Here is an 18,372-nt window from a genome sequence, read left to right as displayed (position 1 = left end):
CTTAGTGCACTCAGGAGTTATTGATGCTGACTTTAAAGGTCAGATTTGCGCTATGGTCTCCACGCAAAAGCCCCCTGTAACTATTCCTGAAAAGACCTGCCTTGCTAAATTAGTGCCTTTTAAGTCTTGTGTCCCCAGGATAGAGCAACAAACTCATGAAGATAACGGCAGTGGATCTATGGGACTTCCGCAGGCCTTCTGGACTGCAGACATCTCTGACCAAAGGCCACAGATGACATGTACCCTGATCCTGCCGAGCGCCCATCCACCCTGGACTCAGCTTCGAGGTTTGATTGATACGGGTGCTGATGTAACTATCATCTCCTTCTCTGTGTGGCCTCCCTCATGGCCTTTAGCCCCGCTGGGATCGGCCATCGCAGGATTAGGAGGAACCACACAGAGCTATTTAAGCGAACAGCCTGTGGTGGTGAAGGACTCAGAGGGGCACACAGCTACAATTAGGCCTTATGTTGCTACCACTTCCCTTAACCTTTGGGGGCGGGATGTGTTGGCAGCTTGGGGCGTACGGATTGGGACAAATTTTTAGCAGGGGTCACTGTGTGTAAGGGCGCACAGCATCCTACACTGCCTTTGCGGTGGCTGACTAACACACCAGTCTTTGAGCCGCAGTGGCCCCTACCAAAAGAGAAGTTAGACGCCCTTCATCAGCTGGTTCAGGAACAGTTACAACAGGGGCACCTTGAACCTTCTACTAGCCCCTGGAACACTCCTGTTTTCATAATTAAGAAGAAATCAGGGAAATGGAGGTTATTGCAGGACCTTCGGAAAGTTAATGCAGTAATGGAAGGTATGGGGGCATTGCAGCCTGGCATGCCCTCTCCCACCATGATTCCTACGGGGCGGGACATCCTGATCATTGATTTAAAGGATTGTTTTTTCACAATTCCTTTGCATCCTGATGACAAACCAAAATTTGCCTTTACTGTGCCTGCCATTAACAATGCTGAACCTGCTAAGAGATACCAATGGAAGGTCCTCCCTCAAGGGATGAGGAACAGCCCAATTATCTGTCAGTGGTATGTCGCCCAAGCTTTAGCCGGAGTTCGCAAGCAGTTTCCTGATGCACGCTGCTACCACTACCTGGATGATATCCTGGTGGCAGCATCCACTCGGGACGAGCTGCTGAGAATACAGCCTCAGCTGCTCGCTGCTCTGCATGCCTATGGATTAGAGGTAGCTCCGGAGAAAGTTCAACAGCATCCTCCTTGGAAATATTTAGGAGTGAAAATTTTGGACCAAACTATCCAACGCCAAGAGGTGCAATTCCCGGATTCGATTAAAACCTTGAATGATGCTCAAAAGCTGTTGGGTGTCATCAATTGGTTACGACCTTATTTAGGTCTAACTGCAAAGCAGCTTTCCCCTCTTTTTAATACATTAAAAGGGGACCCTGATCTGAATTCACCTCAGGAGTTGACTCCGGAAGCGCGGCAAGCGCTGCAGGAGGTCCAACGGGCTGTTTCCGCTCGTCAGGTTTATCGAGTGGATCCCTCCATTGCTATCACTGTTTTCATTACTATTCCAGACCTCCATCCTGCAGGTATCATTGGACAGTGGAATACACAATGGCCTGATCCTTTGCATATCCTAGAATGGGTCTTTTTGCCTCACCAGCCAAAAAGGACGGTGACCACAGTGTTTGAATTGGTCGCTTCTCTGATAATCAAATGCCGTCAACGGTGTTTGCAACTGATGGCTGTGGATCCTGCAGTAATTGTCATTCCGATCTCAAAGGAATACTTTGAGTGGAGCCTCATCCATAGTGCTCCTTTGCAAAGCGCGCTGCAAAACTTTTCAGGGCAGATCACTTACCATCTGCCCAGCCATAAATTACTGCAGCTGGCAAAATCGACCATACTTTCCTTGCGGCCGAGAAATAGCCGAGTGCCGGTGCAAGGACCCCCCGTCTTTACGGATGGTTCAGGGAAAACTGGGAAAGCCATTGTTACCTGGAAGGAGGGATCGGAATGGCAGGTGCTGAAGGAACACGAGTCAGGCTCTGCTCAGTTGGTTGAATTAAGGGCTGTTACCATGGCTTTTCAGCGATTCTCACAGGAACCTTTGAATTTGGTTACTGACTCTGCTTATGTAGCAGATATCACCCAACGCTTAGATTGTTCACTTCTGAAGGAGGTGAACAATGCGGCTCTGTTTTCGCTGTTGCAAAACTTGTGGTCTGCAATTCAGGCTCGAGTGCATCCGTATTACATTCTGCACATTCGAAGCCACACCAATTTACCAGGGTTTCTAACAGAAGGCAATGCCAGGGCTGACATGCTGGCCAACCCTGCGTGGGTAGGGCCTCAGCCTGACAAAACTGCACAAGCCAAGGCATCGCACGGTTTCTTCCATCAAAGTGCACGTACCCTGCAGAAGCAGTTCCATTTAACGCCAACCGAGGCGCGCGACATTGTCAGTGCTTGTGCCGACTGTCACGGACTCGCTGCGCCTTTGCCAGCGGGGGTAAACCCCAGAGGGCTAAAAGCCTTGCAGATTTGGCAAACGGATGTAACTCACATCCCAGAATTTGGTCAGCTGAAATATGTGCACGTGTCTATTGACACTTTCTCCTCGGCTATGTGGGCTACTGCTCACACTGGAGAGAAGGGCCGTGATGTCATTGCCCATTGGAAATTGGCTTTCTCAGTCCTGGGCGTGCCAGCTTCTGTGAAAACCGATAATGGTCCTGCCTACGCCTCGGAGAAGACGCGGCAGTTTTTACACCTATGGGGTGTAGACCATACCTTTGGTATCCCACATTCTCCTACTGGCCAAGTCATTGTCGAACGCGCTCATGGTACCTTGAAGCGTGTTTTGGACAAACAGAAAAGGGGAATGCATGGAGAAACCCCACAGAGCCGACTAGCAAAAGCTTTGTATACAATTAATCACCTTACAGTACCACAAAATTCAAATAATCCTGTTATTCTGAATCATTTCCTCTCATTGCAGTCTGCAGGCGACAGACAGCTGCCCTGGGCAAAAGTCTGGGTACGGAATTTACTCACTAACCAGTGGGAAGGCCCTCATGAGCTTATCGTTTGGGGTCGTGGGTATGCTTGCGTTTCCACAGATACTGGGGTACGGTGGCTACCTTCAAAATGCGTTCGCCCTGACCTACGGCACCAGAGGCAGAACAGGCAACCTCCAAATGATGACCAGAACGCCAACCATCCAAATGACGACCAGAATGTAGATCATCAGCCTAATGACTCTTCTGATGATGACCAGGATGTCAACCATCAGGCAGATGGTCCTTCTACAAGCAGAGACTGGGATGGTCCTTCCACAAGCAGAGACTGAATTTTGAATTTCTTGTTATGGAGTCAGATAGTTAAAGCCTTAAGGACATTTTTAGAATTAATAACTGATGTAGATTTCTATTTAGGATTAATAGTAGGGTTGTTATAAAACAAAAAGGGGGAATTGTAGGTACAAAAATGCTGTTAGTGAGGATCTTCTTATTTTTCTAAGTCCGTGAGAGACTTTTCTCTCTCACAGAAGAGGTAGCAGGGAATGTAAACAACCAAGCCACCTACAACCTTGGAAAGTCTTGTTTATGGTATCGTAGAAAATATTTTGATAATGGATGTTTTAGGATTTTGGCCAATCACCCCCAAGGGGTGGCTGGTCCTTTGTCCAATTAGACTATGAAGAAAAAAGTCTATAAAAGAGTTTGTAAAATAATTAAATAGATCAATCTTGCTGCACAATTCCTGCCTGCTGGATCTTCTCCTCCTCCTCCTCCCTATAGCTGCGGGACACGGTGACACGGTGATATACCGTAGGAACCAGGCCTGCGGTAATACTCCTCTCTGTTTAGTACCTCATAATTCCTGGCATCTATCACTGCAAGATTTTGGTCTTCCCAAAAGCATCCTGAAGGTCTCTTACTACATTTCTAAAGTTCAAGTGTTCTATCTTTGGTAAATACAGCAGCTAATCAGTAATCACAGTGCAGTGCAATAACCAGTAACGCTCATAAGAACCCAGCTAAATCTTTCATTCTTTCTCAAACAAAAGGAAGAAGGAGGCTGATGGGTTTAGGATTCATAAACAAGTTGCAGATCTCTTTGAAAACCCTCAAAAGGTGATACAGACACAGACTTCATGCAGGGGGTGAGATTTATCAGCACTCAAAGTTGCTCTGAATTTTACAGAATCCGATCCTAACCCAAAGTCCTAAAGCAAAACTAAGGGACTTGTTCCCTCCTTTGGGAATCAATCCATTTGTTCACTGGGCCCCTGCAGACAGGCTGTAACCAGCTGCCTTTAGTGGATATTTCTGGTTTCCACAGTTCTCCCTTACAGCTTTGCTGACAAGTTTGTCACATTTTCAAGAAGTACCTCAAAGGGATATTTATTTAAAATTATCATAATTTCATCCAATGCTACAGATCTGCCTCGAGTGGCACAGATGAAATCCTCCAGTTTCATCCACTCTGCTTTCCTATCTTACTTTAGACTATGCTATATTTATATATTTACATATTTACAAATTTATATATTTATATATTTATATATCTATATTATAATATATACAACTCAATACAGCTGTTCTTATAGTTCTGACAACAGCCTCTGCTCCCTCAGCTGTATCACTCTCTAACCTGCATGTTCTTTAATATGATTTTTTCCTTTTTTTTCTTTTTATGATGTATTTTATTTTTGTATGCAATCAAGCCATTTTTACCCAAGCTGGCAAGAGAAGTGGAATGGGAAGTAAATTAGTTTTCAAAGCCATTAGGGCACTCCAAAAATAATAAGGAAAAAAGGTGGCAAAGTGCAGCACTGTAAGATTTTGCTTCACTAGAAAGAAAGGAAAACAGTGGCTGCTCATAAAAATGCCAAGGGAATTGATGTTTCATTAAAGAAAAAAATTCCAGTGGCACAAAAGACTAATTTAGGTCTTAACATGCCACATAGTCAGTGTTTACTATTCCCATAGATAAAGGGTAAAATACATTCATGGTCTGGTTGTACCTGCATGTATTTATTACACCTAAGGCAGCTACTCTGGGATACTCAGTGCCCTTTAGCTACAGCAAAAACAATTACCCTCTTTTAAAACAAAGTTACTTGAAAACCAAGAAGCATAATAAATAATACTCTTCTTAACCCATAGTCCTAACCTAAAGACAAGTAATATTGGAAATGAAAAACATTCATCTGTTGGATATCTTCCTAACTCAGAAACTTTGTTCATGAAGTATGGATTGTCAGTTTACCTAAAATACGTTTTTGTGTTGTTCGAAATACCCTGGAAAGTGGGATAGCTGTTTCAGAAAAATAAAAAACCTAAGAAAGAAAACAAGGCATGGGATGGGATGAGAGTTTCTGTTACACTGCTCTTATTCTGAGCTACAGATGAGCATCGAAAGTGCTGAAGGGCAATATTTTAATATGTTACAACATATTAAAGACAACAGCTATAGCATTCCTTGACCTGTTTCCAGCCTGCTCAGCACAGTTCATTCCTTATTTATCAAGTAGGTCACCCTTTCCTCTGGTTTAATAAAGGCTTACAGGGCAATTTATGGACTTACATCAGAGCTTTATATCAGTAGTGGTTCCACTTGTGTCTAGAAACTTCCAGGACAGCAACACCCTTACAGAACCAAGGTAAGATCTTTTGATCTCATGAATTTATGTATTTGGTTGGCAAACTGTTAAAACTAAACTACTGTTAAAGCAATCAGCAATTGCATCACCGAGTTTTGAAAAAGAAACCAGAAAAAAAGAAAACCAAGTGGTACTAGGAAGCCATAGGATATGGAAGGATGTACTGTACACACAGAACCTTTCAAATTCTTTTCCCACACAGGTCATCACACTTCCACTCTGATTTTCAGGCTTTTTCGCTAAAGAGGTCTACGTCAGGACTAACTTTTCCACAGAAGTAGGCTCATAAAATAGCAACAATGCATATGAAAAAGGAAAGCATGAAATTGAAATTTGCAGTCATGTCTCACATCAATAGCTCACCTCTCTGTTTTCTCAGCCTTCCTTCCCCAGTAAAGGAATTTTTCCCCCCTGTCTACACATAAATTATACACATATTATGCACGTAATTATGTGCATAAATTATAATGATTTTAATTGCTCTATCTTCTTCAAAAAGACAGATACTCTATTAAGTATGCATGCTCTCTCTCCATGTAAGCAAAGTATTTCTCTGCTCTGGAATCAGTTACAAACTTGAAGTTGTGTTGTCGAGTGAGAGAATGGTAAGTGTGAGAAAACTTGAACAGTTTTGAGGCTGATTTCACAAACAGGTTTACATTAAAGTAGATGGATAAATCTTTGTTCAAGCAATCCTTTATGATGCTTAAACTTTTACCAAAGTTACCAAAATTTATCCCTTCACTTCCCCCACACACTGTTTTAGCAAATGCTTTGCAATCTCAAATCCACCCTAGATTTCAGTAGTAATTCACAAAGCTATTTAGAAAAAAATATGGTGAATTTTCACTTTCAGAGTTTGCAGATCTGATTTCCCCACAGAGCACAGCCAGCAGTGTCTGAGAACTGTAGGGGTCAAACTCCACAGGAGTCATTGTTTTACCCATGATTAGATTCAGTGGAGGCCAAATTTCTTGCTCTATTTAAAAAACACTGTGAGTTGAGAAAAGACAGTATTCCAGGAAATAAGTATTGCTGGAACTGTTGGAAATTAAACTCTTTTTTTCTCTTCTCCTTCATTGTACATTTGACACATATTACTTTTTCTAATGTTACTCCCTTTATATCATGACTACTTTTGTCAAACAGTGTTGGTATAACCACAGGATTCATGCAAGACCAGAACTTTGCTGGTAAGCACAAGAACAACTTGGTCTTCCAAAGATAAGTTCTAAAAATCTTAACATTTTTTATTCCATACTGATCTGTTATAAAGTACAAATTATTCTTCAAATTGTTTCCTACCTCACAAAATACATTCCAGAGATATCACTTTATATTTTAAGAAGTACTCAAGACTTATTTAGAGATCATTTTGTTTCAACAGCACAAATGAAGACTGCCACTTTTCTAACTGGGCAACTGTTGACAAGAGCCATTTAAGCTGTCACACACACTAATAAACAGCTGTGCACTCTGTGGGCTTTTGGAAAGGAAAAAAAAAGATGAAAACGCTTTTACGTGGCAGAAGCTGGGCTGTGTAAATGGGAACAGCTTGTTTGCAAGAGCAGGGCAGTGCTCAAAAGGAGTCCTGCCAGCCCACAAAAACAGTGGCACAATTACACACTGTGGTGACAGTGAGGGGCTCTAAGCTGGTACCAAGCTCTCAAGGACAACTGGAACTCTGCTGATGCAACTTTCTTAGCTTTAAAGCATAGTCAGAAAAACTGACCTACAAGAGTCCTTGCAACAGCTACTGGTACTGAACATTTCTATCCACTTTTATTGGCTGCTGCTGCCAAGGAATGCATCAACTCAAAATAAAAGTGCCACATGTGTCCTTCAGCATAAAATCACTAATTGTTATTAGTAACAAGCACCTTCATTATTCATGGGAATGTTAATCCTGATGCTTTTAAACTGAAGAGGGTTAACTTGATGAATACTCAGTTTCTTTTTATAAATATTGATTCTTAAAGCTCACGGTGTTTTCAGCTGATGAATATACAGCAACAGTTTTCTTTCTCAGGACCCGCATTAGTTTGCTGCACCATTGGTTGAAATCCAAGCATTTAGTCAAGCTTGTTTCCTTCGCTCCTGGCTTTGCATATGTAATGACAATGATGTGTTTCCCACTTGTGCCAGCCTGCAGTCCTTAGAGGAGAATGACAGAGTCAGCACTACATCAGGAGAGACAGCACTGCAGAAAATAATCCTGTGCAGGCTCACCCAGGTGGCATTCTGATTCCAAATGTTGGAACTAATGAACCATAAAGAGCTAATGACAGGACAGAGTTTGTTTTTACAGTCGTACCTTGTTTAGCTTAAACCACTTTAAAAATTATTACCTTGATGTAGCGGGTTGGTTTTGTAACCGGGCAGAAACACCAATTTAGTGCAGTGGTTTGGTCCAAAATACTCATTACTATTTACCCTCTGTGAGATAAGTATTAGGAGAAATGCAAAGCAGGCACCAAACTTGAAAAAATATAAAGAAATTTATTAACAGACCTAAAAGAAGAGGGGGGAAAAAAAAATCATACCACACCTTCAGAACACTTCTCCTCCCCCCACCTTTCTCCCTTCTCCCACTGACAATATAAAAAGACAACCCTTGAGATGTTCAGTCTGTTTACCACTTCCATAATAACCTTGTTCAGTCCATTTAGGAAGAGGAGTCTCTCTTGCTCATGCTATGAAAACATTATCACAACGAGACAGCTGCCCGGGTTGGTTCTCTGCTCGCATGTGAGTCCCTTCCCCGACTTGCAGCTTTTCCCACAACTGCTTTCGAGGGTCCATTCTTGAATTACTGGGGTGCAATTTTAAGGTTGAGCCGTTCAGAAACCAAAGTTCTCTTCACCCATCTCTGGGAGCATTTCATCTCTAGGAACAGAGGCCCTTCTCCTTCCCTGGGAGCAAAGGGTCTTCCTCATCTTCATCTTTAGGACTACCTCTGGGAGCATCTCTAGGAACTGAGGTTTTCTCCTTTCCCATTTGGAGAAAAAGTCCTCATCTCTTCCATCTCTCCCTGTTCAAACTTCTCATGAAATTACAGCTGCTTCAGCATCTGCCTATCTCAGCGCAGGTGCTTTTGCTCACAAGTACAAGTTGAACGCTCCACGCCCCATGCATTCATGAAATTACAACGGGTACTCTGATACATCATAGCTTTACAACAGAATTTCAGCTTTAAGTATCTCCTCTTTCTTCTCCCTCAGGTTTCAGCTCTTCACAGCACTAAAAGGGTTAATCTCACCTAGGCCTTGCAGCTGGAATGTCGCTTATTGCTGTTGGTCACATGATCTCTGCCAGACAGCAGGGCAGCTTCAGCTGAATCTTGGCCGCACTGGAGAGGGGGAGCCGGGCTGCTCCAGCTGCCCACAACAGGGATGTGGGGGGGTTCCACAGGTGGAACAGAGCCCATCAGCTCCAGGAGGGCCGTGGCCCAGCAGGGGCCTGGCCCCTGCACGGGGGCCTTCTGCCACCTGTCCCAGCGCCGGAAACAAGACAGAGCCCTGCCCCAGGGTTAGTCTATTCTTAATTGTGGATCACAGAGGCGGTCACAACTTTAAGTGGCTTAAAGAATTGTCCATATTCAAACTGGCCAGCTGACAGGTTCTGTCAGGTCACAGAGGAAGCTGTAAGCACCCCTTTGCAAGAACATCACTTCCGGGACTATGCTTGCTAACCCAGATCCTGTTCCTTATACTCTAGGTATAACAACCTTGCACTCGGGTTGCAAACATGAGAAAAAAAAAAGAAACACACTTGAATTTCAACATAAACCACTTTTTGCTGATTTTCGCTAAAGACTGCAATAAAATCTCTGCTTTGTATGCATTATTTTGCATATTTGCAAACAAGTTTTCACATCTGAAAACTACAAAAGGACAGGTTAATTTTGCACATGAATGCATCTAATAGCATATGGAGGTTTTGTATTACCAGTACAGTTAGTACAATATGCACAAAAAAAAAAATTAAAAACCTTTATATATATTTTCTTGCTATCAAAAATTATATTCTGATATTCAGTGGTGGTTTTTTCTATTCAGCAAGACACTAATGAATAAAGTAAGCTCTAGGCCTCCTGTGAAACCTACACTACAGTCCATATTATTTAAACCCATCATCTCAATGCAACATATCCCTGAAAAATTTGCTAAATGGGCATATCCTAAGAAATTACATATTCCTTCCTGGAATTGGGACCCTCATCCTCAGACTGGCTCAACATGAACCTGAACTGACCATTGCCAATAAAAAGTATTATATGAGACTGTTGTCAGTCTGTTCCACAGTATAAGTTCAAACCAAAAATAAAGAAATATATAAGCAGTACCCAACAGTTCTTTAAAATAGTACTAATGGATAAAATAACCCAAATATTTAATTTGTTAATACAAGAATATGTTAAAAGAAAATCCTCAGTGAAACAGTTACGAGACTGGAACTAGTAACCCCTGGGGGACAAAGGTCCCTCCAGAAAACCAGCCCGATTCAGTACTTGCAAACTGGTGAGGCCAGAAACAAGGTAACAGAACATAAATCACATTTTGGATTATAGGTTTTTCTATTCTCTTGAACACTGAAATGTTTTAAAAATTAATAAATTAATATTTTATTTTTATAAATGTACCTTGTATTTCCATGAATAGAAGGATTCTCTTTGCAGCAGCAGCAGGACAGACAATTAAGTAATGAGCTGTTCAACTGCATTGTGTGACAAGGGACAACATGACAGACTAATTAGGTCAGCCCCACTTCATTATTCTCCAGTAAAAAACACTGTGTCTGGTAGGCAAGGAGTTACAAGTTGCGATTACAATCAGTTATGAATTATCAATTACCTGGCTTCTCATTTGGGCCAAGGGTATGTTTCCCATTTTAAAACATACTGAATTTTTTATTTCAATACTAGCAATACTGAGAAAATTTCCTTGATTTTTCTAATATAAAAACCAGAGGGGTTTTTATTTTCATCATAAAATAAGGACAAAACAGCTGTTCCTTGTTTTTTTAAGTCAGCTTGGCATACATTTTCTAAACCAACTTGAGGCATCCTGTTGCTCTGCTTTAGGGTTTCATTTGGTATTTTTTACCGTAACGCCCTTACCCAAGGAACCATCCTGTGACAGAACTCAGTCCATTGAAGAACCAGGTTCTTTGTGCCTTCATGAAGATGCAGAAGAAAACAAGACCTTAAACTGCCAAAATCTGCTGAAGAAAATATAAACCTAAATGGCATCACTAAACTGATGACTAAAGGAGTAGATGCACACAAAGCTTACATTACTTAGCCCAATTTTGTAAAAAAGTTTGTTTCAACACAACAAATACCTTAATTATCACTCCCAAGCTAATTTGCTTCTATTTTTTAAATTTTATTTTTAAAAAATGAGAGTTTTAACTGGATTTGATTCTTTATCTCTTCTCAATTACATAGGACCTGCAGACCAAAATCGGTCCAACATGACCACTTTTAGTAGGACCTGAATCTTTAATTAGAATTTTTTGAAGTCACTACTGGATACCAAATGACATCCTTTGTTCCACTCATATTTCTAGTGGTTAGAAGCAAGGCTAATGATATGACCAGAAAATGTCAAGGGGAAAAAGGTGTGAGCAGGTACTCTGTTGATAAGACTACCCCAAACAGCACTACTGTCTCAACCTCTGGTGTCTTTTTTACCTTTCAGAAAGTCCTTTCTCATCCTGAGAATCTTTTGCAGAAATCTTTGTTTAAAATCACATTGCCTAAGGAGAGACCACGTGAAATCTTACCTGCAGCCATTGCTTTTGAGATTCCAGTCAAACACATTTGGATCAATACCTGGGACAGTCTCTTGAACTGCTTCCAAATGCCAGGTCAGGAGCTCTTTGTTTTTTGCAGTCATCTCTGCCAATTTTCAAAGCCATGTGGCCCCTCCAGAGGCTAAGCCGTGCAAAGACTTTGATGGTAGAGATACGCACCTGGTTTTTCTACAGGCTCCTACCACCAAGCTGCTAATTTTAAGCTTACCTTCCTTATCCTTGGGAAGAAAAATATTTATATAATCATTTATTCAGATTATTCAAACCTGGGGGGGGGGGGGGAAGGAAAAAATGAGAACTTGGTGTATTGCCTTCTATTTGTCACCAAAATCACAATCCACCAAAATATTCCTACCAAAGTTAGGGTTTTTAAAATAAATAAGAAATCTTTTATCCATGTATTAGGATAGGTCTGGTTTTTGTAGGGTAGCTGGGCATTTAAATCTCAATCGGACAGCACCTCTGTTGGGAGGGGAAAAAACAAGCTTTCCTTCCCCTCACTTAGAGAAGCTGCACTGTGTGGTTGGTACTTCAGATACAGGAGGATTTCACCCCGTCTCCTCTGTCTAACACAGTGTTTCTTTGTTCTCTTTTACTGAGCGATTTCTATTGCTTCTGCATGAGAGGAGGACTTAACCTTCATGTATGTAATACTTGCTGCTACTGCATGACACACCAGCCCCTTCTTTGCTGTTTCTAGTCTCCTCTTTGCTATTACGACACAAACCCAGTGTGTAGTGACACCACTTGTGTACAGCTCTTGACTTTGAGCTGATTACAGGTGCTTTCGCATTTGAAGATTGTGGAAGGTATCTTTTCAGCTTTATACCGGCTAGGCTAGTACTTTAATGCCTTAGAAAGCCTCGAGCAGCCTTGAGAGGTAGCACGGGCGATCTAGCACTTAAGTAGCTCTAAAATCAGTACCTGTATCAGCTGCAGAGCAAATACCATCAGCAGAAGCAAAGAGGGAGAAATATAGCTCCCTGCTCGCTCAATTTCCTGCGGTTAGAAGCTTTCAAATGAGACAGACAACCAGAGATGTTCACAGGAAGATAGCTGAGCCAAGAGAGGGCGGGGCCTCCCTCGACCATCTCTTTTATTCGGAGAAGGGGAAAGGGGAGGACTGGGGGTGGACCCGGGGTGACCGGCCAATCAGACACTGCTAAAGAGTTTGAGTTACATTTGGTTTTGCCCGCGCTTAGAACAAAGGAGCTCAGAGCACGTGGCAGGAGCAAGTGTCTTTGGGAGGGAGGAGGGGAAGCTCATAACAGGCAGCAACAGAAGATGACAAGGTAAAATGTTATTTCCACCCCCCTCAAAATCAGAGAGAGCACAGGGGGAAACAGGCACTTGCACCTCTGTGTGTTTGTGCTCCAAAAGAAAAGGTGCACTAATACAGCCTTACCCATAGTTTTCTAGCAGAAGCTGCCCAACACCAAGTTCTCTTCAAATAAAATACATTTGCTAGTTCCATAATGACATTAGGAAGAAGGGAAGAATGTTTCTTGCTACGGTGCTAAACCAGACTCTGATCTACATGTGTTCTGCTGCTCCAGATCTACCCTGTAACCCTGGGCCGTCACTTAAACTTTCAGCTCAGTCATTTCCATGTCTATAAAAGGAAGACCCCAATTTCCATCAATCTCACATTTCCAGGTTTCAGCTCTGAAGGGCAGTACCTACTCCCAAAGTGTCTCTGCAGTGCTTACCAAAGGCACTGTGACAAGAGTGGGAGTCTAAAACCAGTGTAACAGCACAGGCGCTGGAACAAATGACTCTGTGCTCCAGAAGGTCAAGTCCTCCACACAGAATGTGGAAGGTTTAAGTTTTCAGATTTTGAATATTTCTGCTGAAGACAATCTTCAGCAAATAAGAGAGGAGATACCTGGGTTCTAGACAGAGATCCTCCTACAAGAGCAAGATCCTTCCCACACAAGAGTGAAACTTTGAAAACGCAGGTTTTAATGGTGACCTAAGCCTCCTCAGCCATCATCTGTTATAAGATTTGCTGTTCCCACACTTTTCCTTCCTGCATGGTGAAGATCTGTGACCTTTTTCCTGCCTAGAATCTTGGCAATTAAAACGTATAAAAACAATTCAATGGTTTATCAGCTGAATTTCCAGGTATTGGTATCTTGTCCTATGAAAGGAGGCTTTTCCTGCTGTGCCAAGGCAGCCTGGGATACAATGGGAGCAGATTTGATCAGTGAATCTCTGAACAGTGACATAGCACAAAGTGCCCCTAAGAACAGGATAAAGGCCTGCTGTGGTAGGCTATGTTTCCCTCTGTAGAACATTTATTTGTATTCCACAGAAAGAAAAACTATTTCTTTGCTCCTGAGCATGCAACAAATTGGGAAGAAAACTGTTGGATGAAAGTAACAGATGGGATTGAAAAGGGCAATCAAGAGGGAATCATGATGAACCATTCCAAATAACAGCTTGCAGGTGAAAAACATTCACCTCTTCTCTTTTGCAGCTAGCTGTAGGAAAAGATGTTTGTATTTAATCCCATTATATGTGAAACTCTAGAGCCTGTCAGGGCAAGTATTCCAACCTAATATGCCAGATCAGGTTGCTGCTTTCTTTAATTTGCTGCAGTAAGCCACAACAATTCCTAAGTTTTGAATTCCCCTTGTACACCAAGAAAGTCTACACTGTTAGTTCTAACAGTGCTGGGATGGTGGAAAAAAAATAACAATATCAAAAAAAACCCAAAAAAACAAAAAACAAACAAACAAAAAAAAAAACCCCACAAACACAAAAAACCAATGAAACCAACAAAACCCACAATCCCCCCAAAAAATTTGATGCGAATGTAAAATTTGAGCTGCATAAAACTTAACCCTGCTTTTACTGAATCTTCTTTGATGTGATTAGTACATTTGTTTCTATGAGGCTATTATTAAACACAATTCATTTAACACACTGTCAAACTCACCAGCTATTTTAGTCCTGTCATTGCATAGCTATCTTTATCACTATCTTTAGGAGACAAAAGTTTGAGAAAATTAAACCCATAGAACATGAAATAAAATACTGTAAGGCTTCAGAAAAGAACAATTAGACTTATAGTTCTAGTATAATGATTTTTTGGCTCTTAGTGACATCAGAGAACAAAACCAATATATTCTTCATATGCAGTTCATATCAAATGATCTGGTCAATCATTAGTCCCTACCCAAAAACTGAAGTCTAGATATGCAAAAAAATAGGGGTTTTGATCAGAGTTTGCCTAATTCTTTTAAGAACAACAGTTTTCTACTGGTTAACTTTTATGGTAGTGTTCCTTGGGTTTTTAATAAAAATTTTTTGAGAGGAAACATAAAAACCAAACAGAACCTAACATAGAGATTGTGGAATCAAATCCCTACACAGCTCCTTCCTTCCAGCCCAAAGAGTTCATACAAAGTACAGACACCGTTGTTCCAAGTCCATCCTACTGGGACTCAAATGTCAGCAATTCCAGATGGTCAGAGCACAACAGCCACAAAAGCACTTCTAGATGTTAAAAAGAACCCCTTCATCCAGGAAATAAACACCTGGCTCAGAATGCCAAGCAAAACCAGGCTGGGTGGAGAAAACCCAATGCATTTCTTTCACACAAGCATTTACAGCACTGCTCTGTCAACCATATTCCATGAGCTTCCACCTTAGGGCAGAGGTGGCAGCTCTTGCAGAAAGAGAGGGGGCAACTTTGATCATGCTACTTTAATTGCACAAATAAAGGGCACTGGAAGGATACTGAGAAAATGTTCTTAAGCCATTTCTTTCTCTTTCATATGCAGTGATAAGGCTGAAAGCAAATAAATTTATGCAGCCTCATTTTTTCCATGCAAGGTGTCAAGGTTCAGAGATAAGTGCCCTGTTGTTACATGTCAAAGCTAAATTTAGATCAGAATTTTGAACTGTTGTGGGGTAGGTCTCTCAGTGAATTTCTTCATCTGAAAAGACATCGCGCTTGGCAGTTGGGAAACTTCTGTTACTGCGTTGCTGTTTGCTCTGTTCTGCGTTACATATATACACATATATATCCTAGTAAACAACTGTTATTCCTTTTCCTTCATTTTTGCCTGCAAGCCCCATAATTTTTGGAGTTATAATAATCTGGAGGGAGGGGGGTCTTCTTCCCCGTTCCAGGAAGGTTCCTGCCTTCCTCAGCAGATATTCTGTTCTTTAAACCAGGACATAAACTTTTCAAACACATCTCAGATGGCAGAAGATACATCAGAACATGAGCTTCCAATACTTGCTGCATTTTACGGGAGTTTGGTGACATTTGTACACTAGAAGTCACCCAATCACTTTTTCATACTATTCTAAAAATCTGCCTTACAGATTTTACTCTCATTTTGGATTAACTGTACTTGACCCAGTGTTTGTCACATTGTGTATTGCACTAATGACTCCCTGACTCCCTGTCACACACACACAACATTTCTCAAGGTTCATTAAATACCCATCTGGAGCCAGATGTCACAAAAGCCTTCTGGAAATAAAGCATCTATGCAGCTGCTCCTGCATCACAAGTTGATATGCTACTACAGCTTTAACTCACCTAAATAAACTTGGGTTTATCTCCTAGGGGTCAGAATGTCAGCTGCCACCCCTGCAGTACAACTAGTAGTAAGTTAAAATAGGTACCAGTGCCATAGTTGTTGTGACAGAAGTTGGACGCTATGATCCTCAAGGTTCCCTTCCAACTTGGGATAATTTATGATTCTTTACCTTTCAGGACCTTTCCCAGTGGCAACTTTACTTAGATCTGGAAAAAAACCCAAACATTTCAAGGCTCAGCTAGGAAGATGCCCAGCAACATCTAAATTTGACCATCTATAGCTGAAAGGACAGTGATAACGATCACCCACTCCACTAAAACACCCATATTGCAGTTAAACATTTTGTGTCTATTAGGCTAGCTGTCTCCATAACAACATAATTAAAAGTACATTTTAAATTCTTCATTATGCTCATGTCCATGAACGAGATTAATTTTTAGAAAGATGCTCTTGCAAGAGCTGACTTCTATTACAGTCTGGATTGATGAGCATTTTTGAGCAGGAGACAAAACTGGCTCAGTTGAATTAATAATATATGTTATTAATATATTAAAAGATCTAAACAGCTTTAAAAATCCATTTTATAGTGCTTTTTTTGTCATTACAGACAACTTCGTAACTAATTCTTTCAAGCCAGCTATATGTTTAGTTGCCAGGAAGAAACAGTTTTGGCAAAAGAACAACACCATTTAACTTACCAGCACCAAAAAATTAGGTGGCTGAGATACACAACAGAAAAGAAAAAAATATTGAAAAGTTCTCAGTTTTTCATACTAAAAAATCAGTTCATCCTTACAACAAATGATATGTTCGTAAACAGATTTCTGCAGTAAACTTTACCAAAACCTGATGCAATAAACAATTGAAACCATAAAACAAAGGGTGTTCAGAACAATTTCTCACTTTCCTGCTGTTTCTAAACAGAAGAGAGACTCCAGCTTCAGGCAAAGAACTGTAATGAACAAAACCCACAATTCATCTGCAGAGATCACAGAGATGAGAATTCTGGGGTCACCTTAACTGCATCTGAATACATCAGCAATAAATTTTTTATTGAAGCTGAAAGTCCACTTACAAAGCTGACAAACTTGAGAAACCAAGAGATGTGTTGACATATGGGACACCAGAATTTACAGTTTCTCAGCCATGTTCCTGATTTCAACATGAGTTTTACTTGTGGAAAAGTGGAAAACATCATTGTGTTGGTAGAAGCACAGCTCATACACATTACTCAACAACATACCTGAGTCAAAGCCTTCCTTATTAAAAGCAAAAAGCATTTTACAAAGATTTTAATCTAAATTGTTTATTCCTGACTCTTCTCACCTGCAGTCTGAAATTCAATAAACCAGCTCACAAACCCAAATTGCTTGTGGGCCAGCTGATTTTGTTTTCCCTCACTTAAGAGCTGAGCAGCCTCATGTTCCTGAATATAGCTAGGCAGTACATTTTTTCAGGCTCATCTGTGAATTAAAGGAAACTGATGCAAGTGTTGTATTTTTACACATGTACACAGACTATCAGAAAACAGGTAATTATGTTTATACAAAAAAAAAAATTGTATTATGGTATATTATGCTGAAATATCATTTGGTTAATGTACCCATCTCAAAATGGAGATGAGTGAACACTGGTGAAATTTCAAATGAAGTTTAAGAACTACCTAATTGAAGCAATATTTAGAAGTCTGAATTACAGTTGAATTAACCTATTTAGTAAACTCATCTTTGTCCTTTTTTCTTCTTCTATGCAAAAGCACTTCAAGACAGTTCTGAAGAACTGCCACACGGTGGAGGCAAAAGCCTATAATTTGAAATGAGAGGCACACACGAGTCACTGTAACATTCTGTCCCGCTTGTATGTTAGTGAAAGTGAATTGCTGAAATAAACATCCCTTGCTTTGAAAGTTACTAGAAAGCTAAACTGAGGAGGGGTGGAAGGGGAAAAGAAGGGAAAAAAAAATAAATACCTGTAGATACAAAAATGCTGCTAGCAAGGATTTTCTTGCTATTTTCTAAGTCCGTGAGAGACTTTTCTCTCTCACAGAAGAGGTAGCAGGGAATGTAAACAACCAAGCCACCCGCAACCTTAAAAAATCTTGTTTATGGTACAGTAGAAAATATTTTGACAATGGATGTTTTAGGATTTTGGCCAATCACCCCCAAGGGGTGGCTGGTCCTTTGTCCAATTAGACTATGAAGAAAAAAGTCTATAAAAGAGTTTGTAAAATAATTAAATAAAACAATCTTGCTGCACAATTCCTGCCTGCTGGATCTTCTCTCCTCCTCCTCCCTATGGCTGCGGGACACGGTGATATACCCTAGGGCCTAGGCATGCAGTAATAAATACCATC

The sequence above is a fragment of the Corvus moneduloides genome, chromosome 7, assembly GCF_009650955.1.
Source record: "Corvus moneduloides isolate bCorMon1 chromosome 7, bCorMon1.pri, whole genome shotgun sequence".
Taxonomy (NCBI): domain Eukaryota; kingdom Metazoa; phylum Chordata; class Aves; order Passeriformes; family Corvidae; genus Corvus; species Corvus moneduloides.
This window is presented reverse-complemented; position numbering follows the sequence as displayed.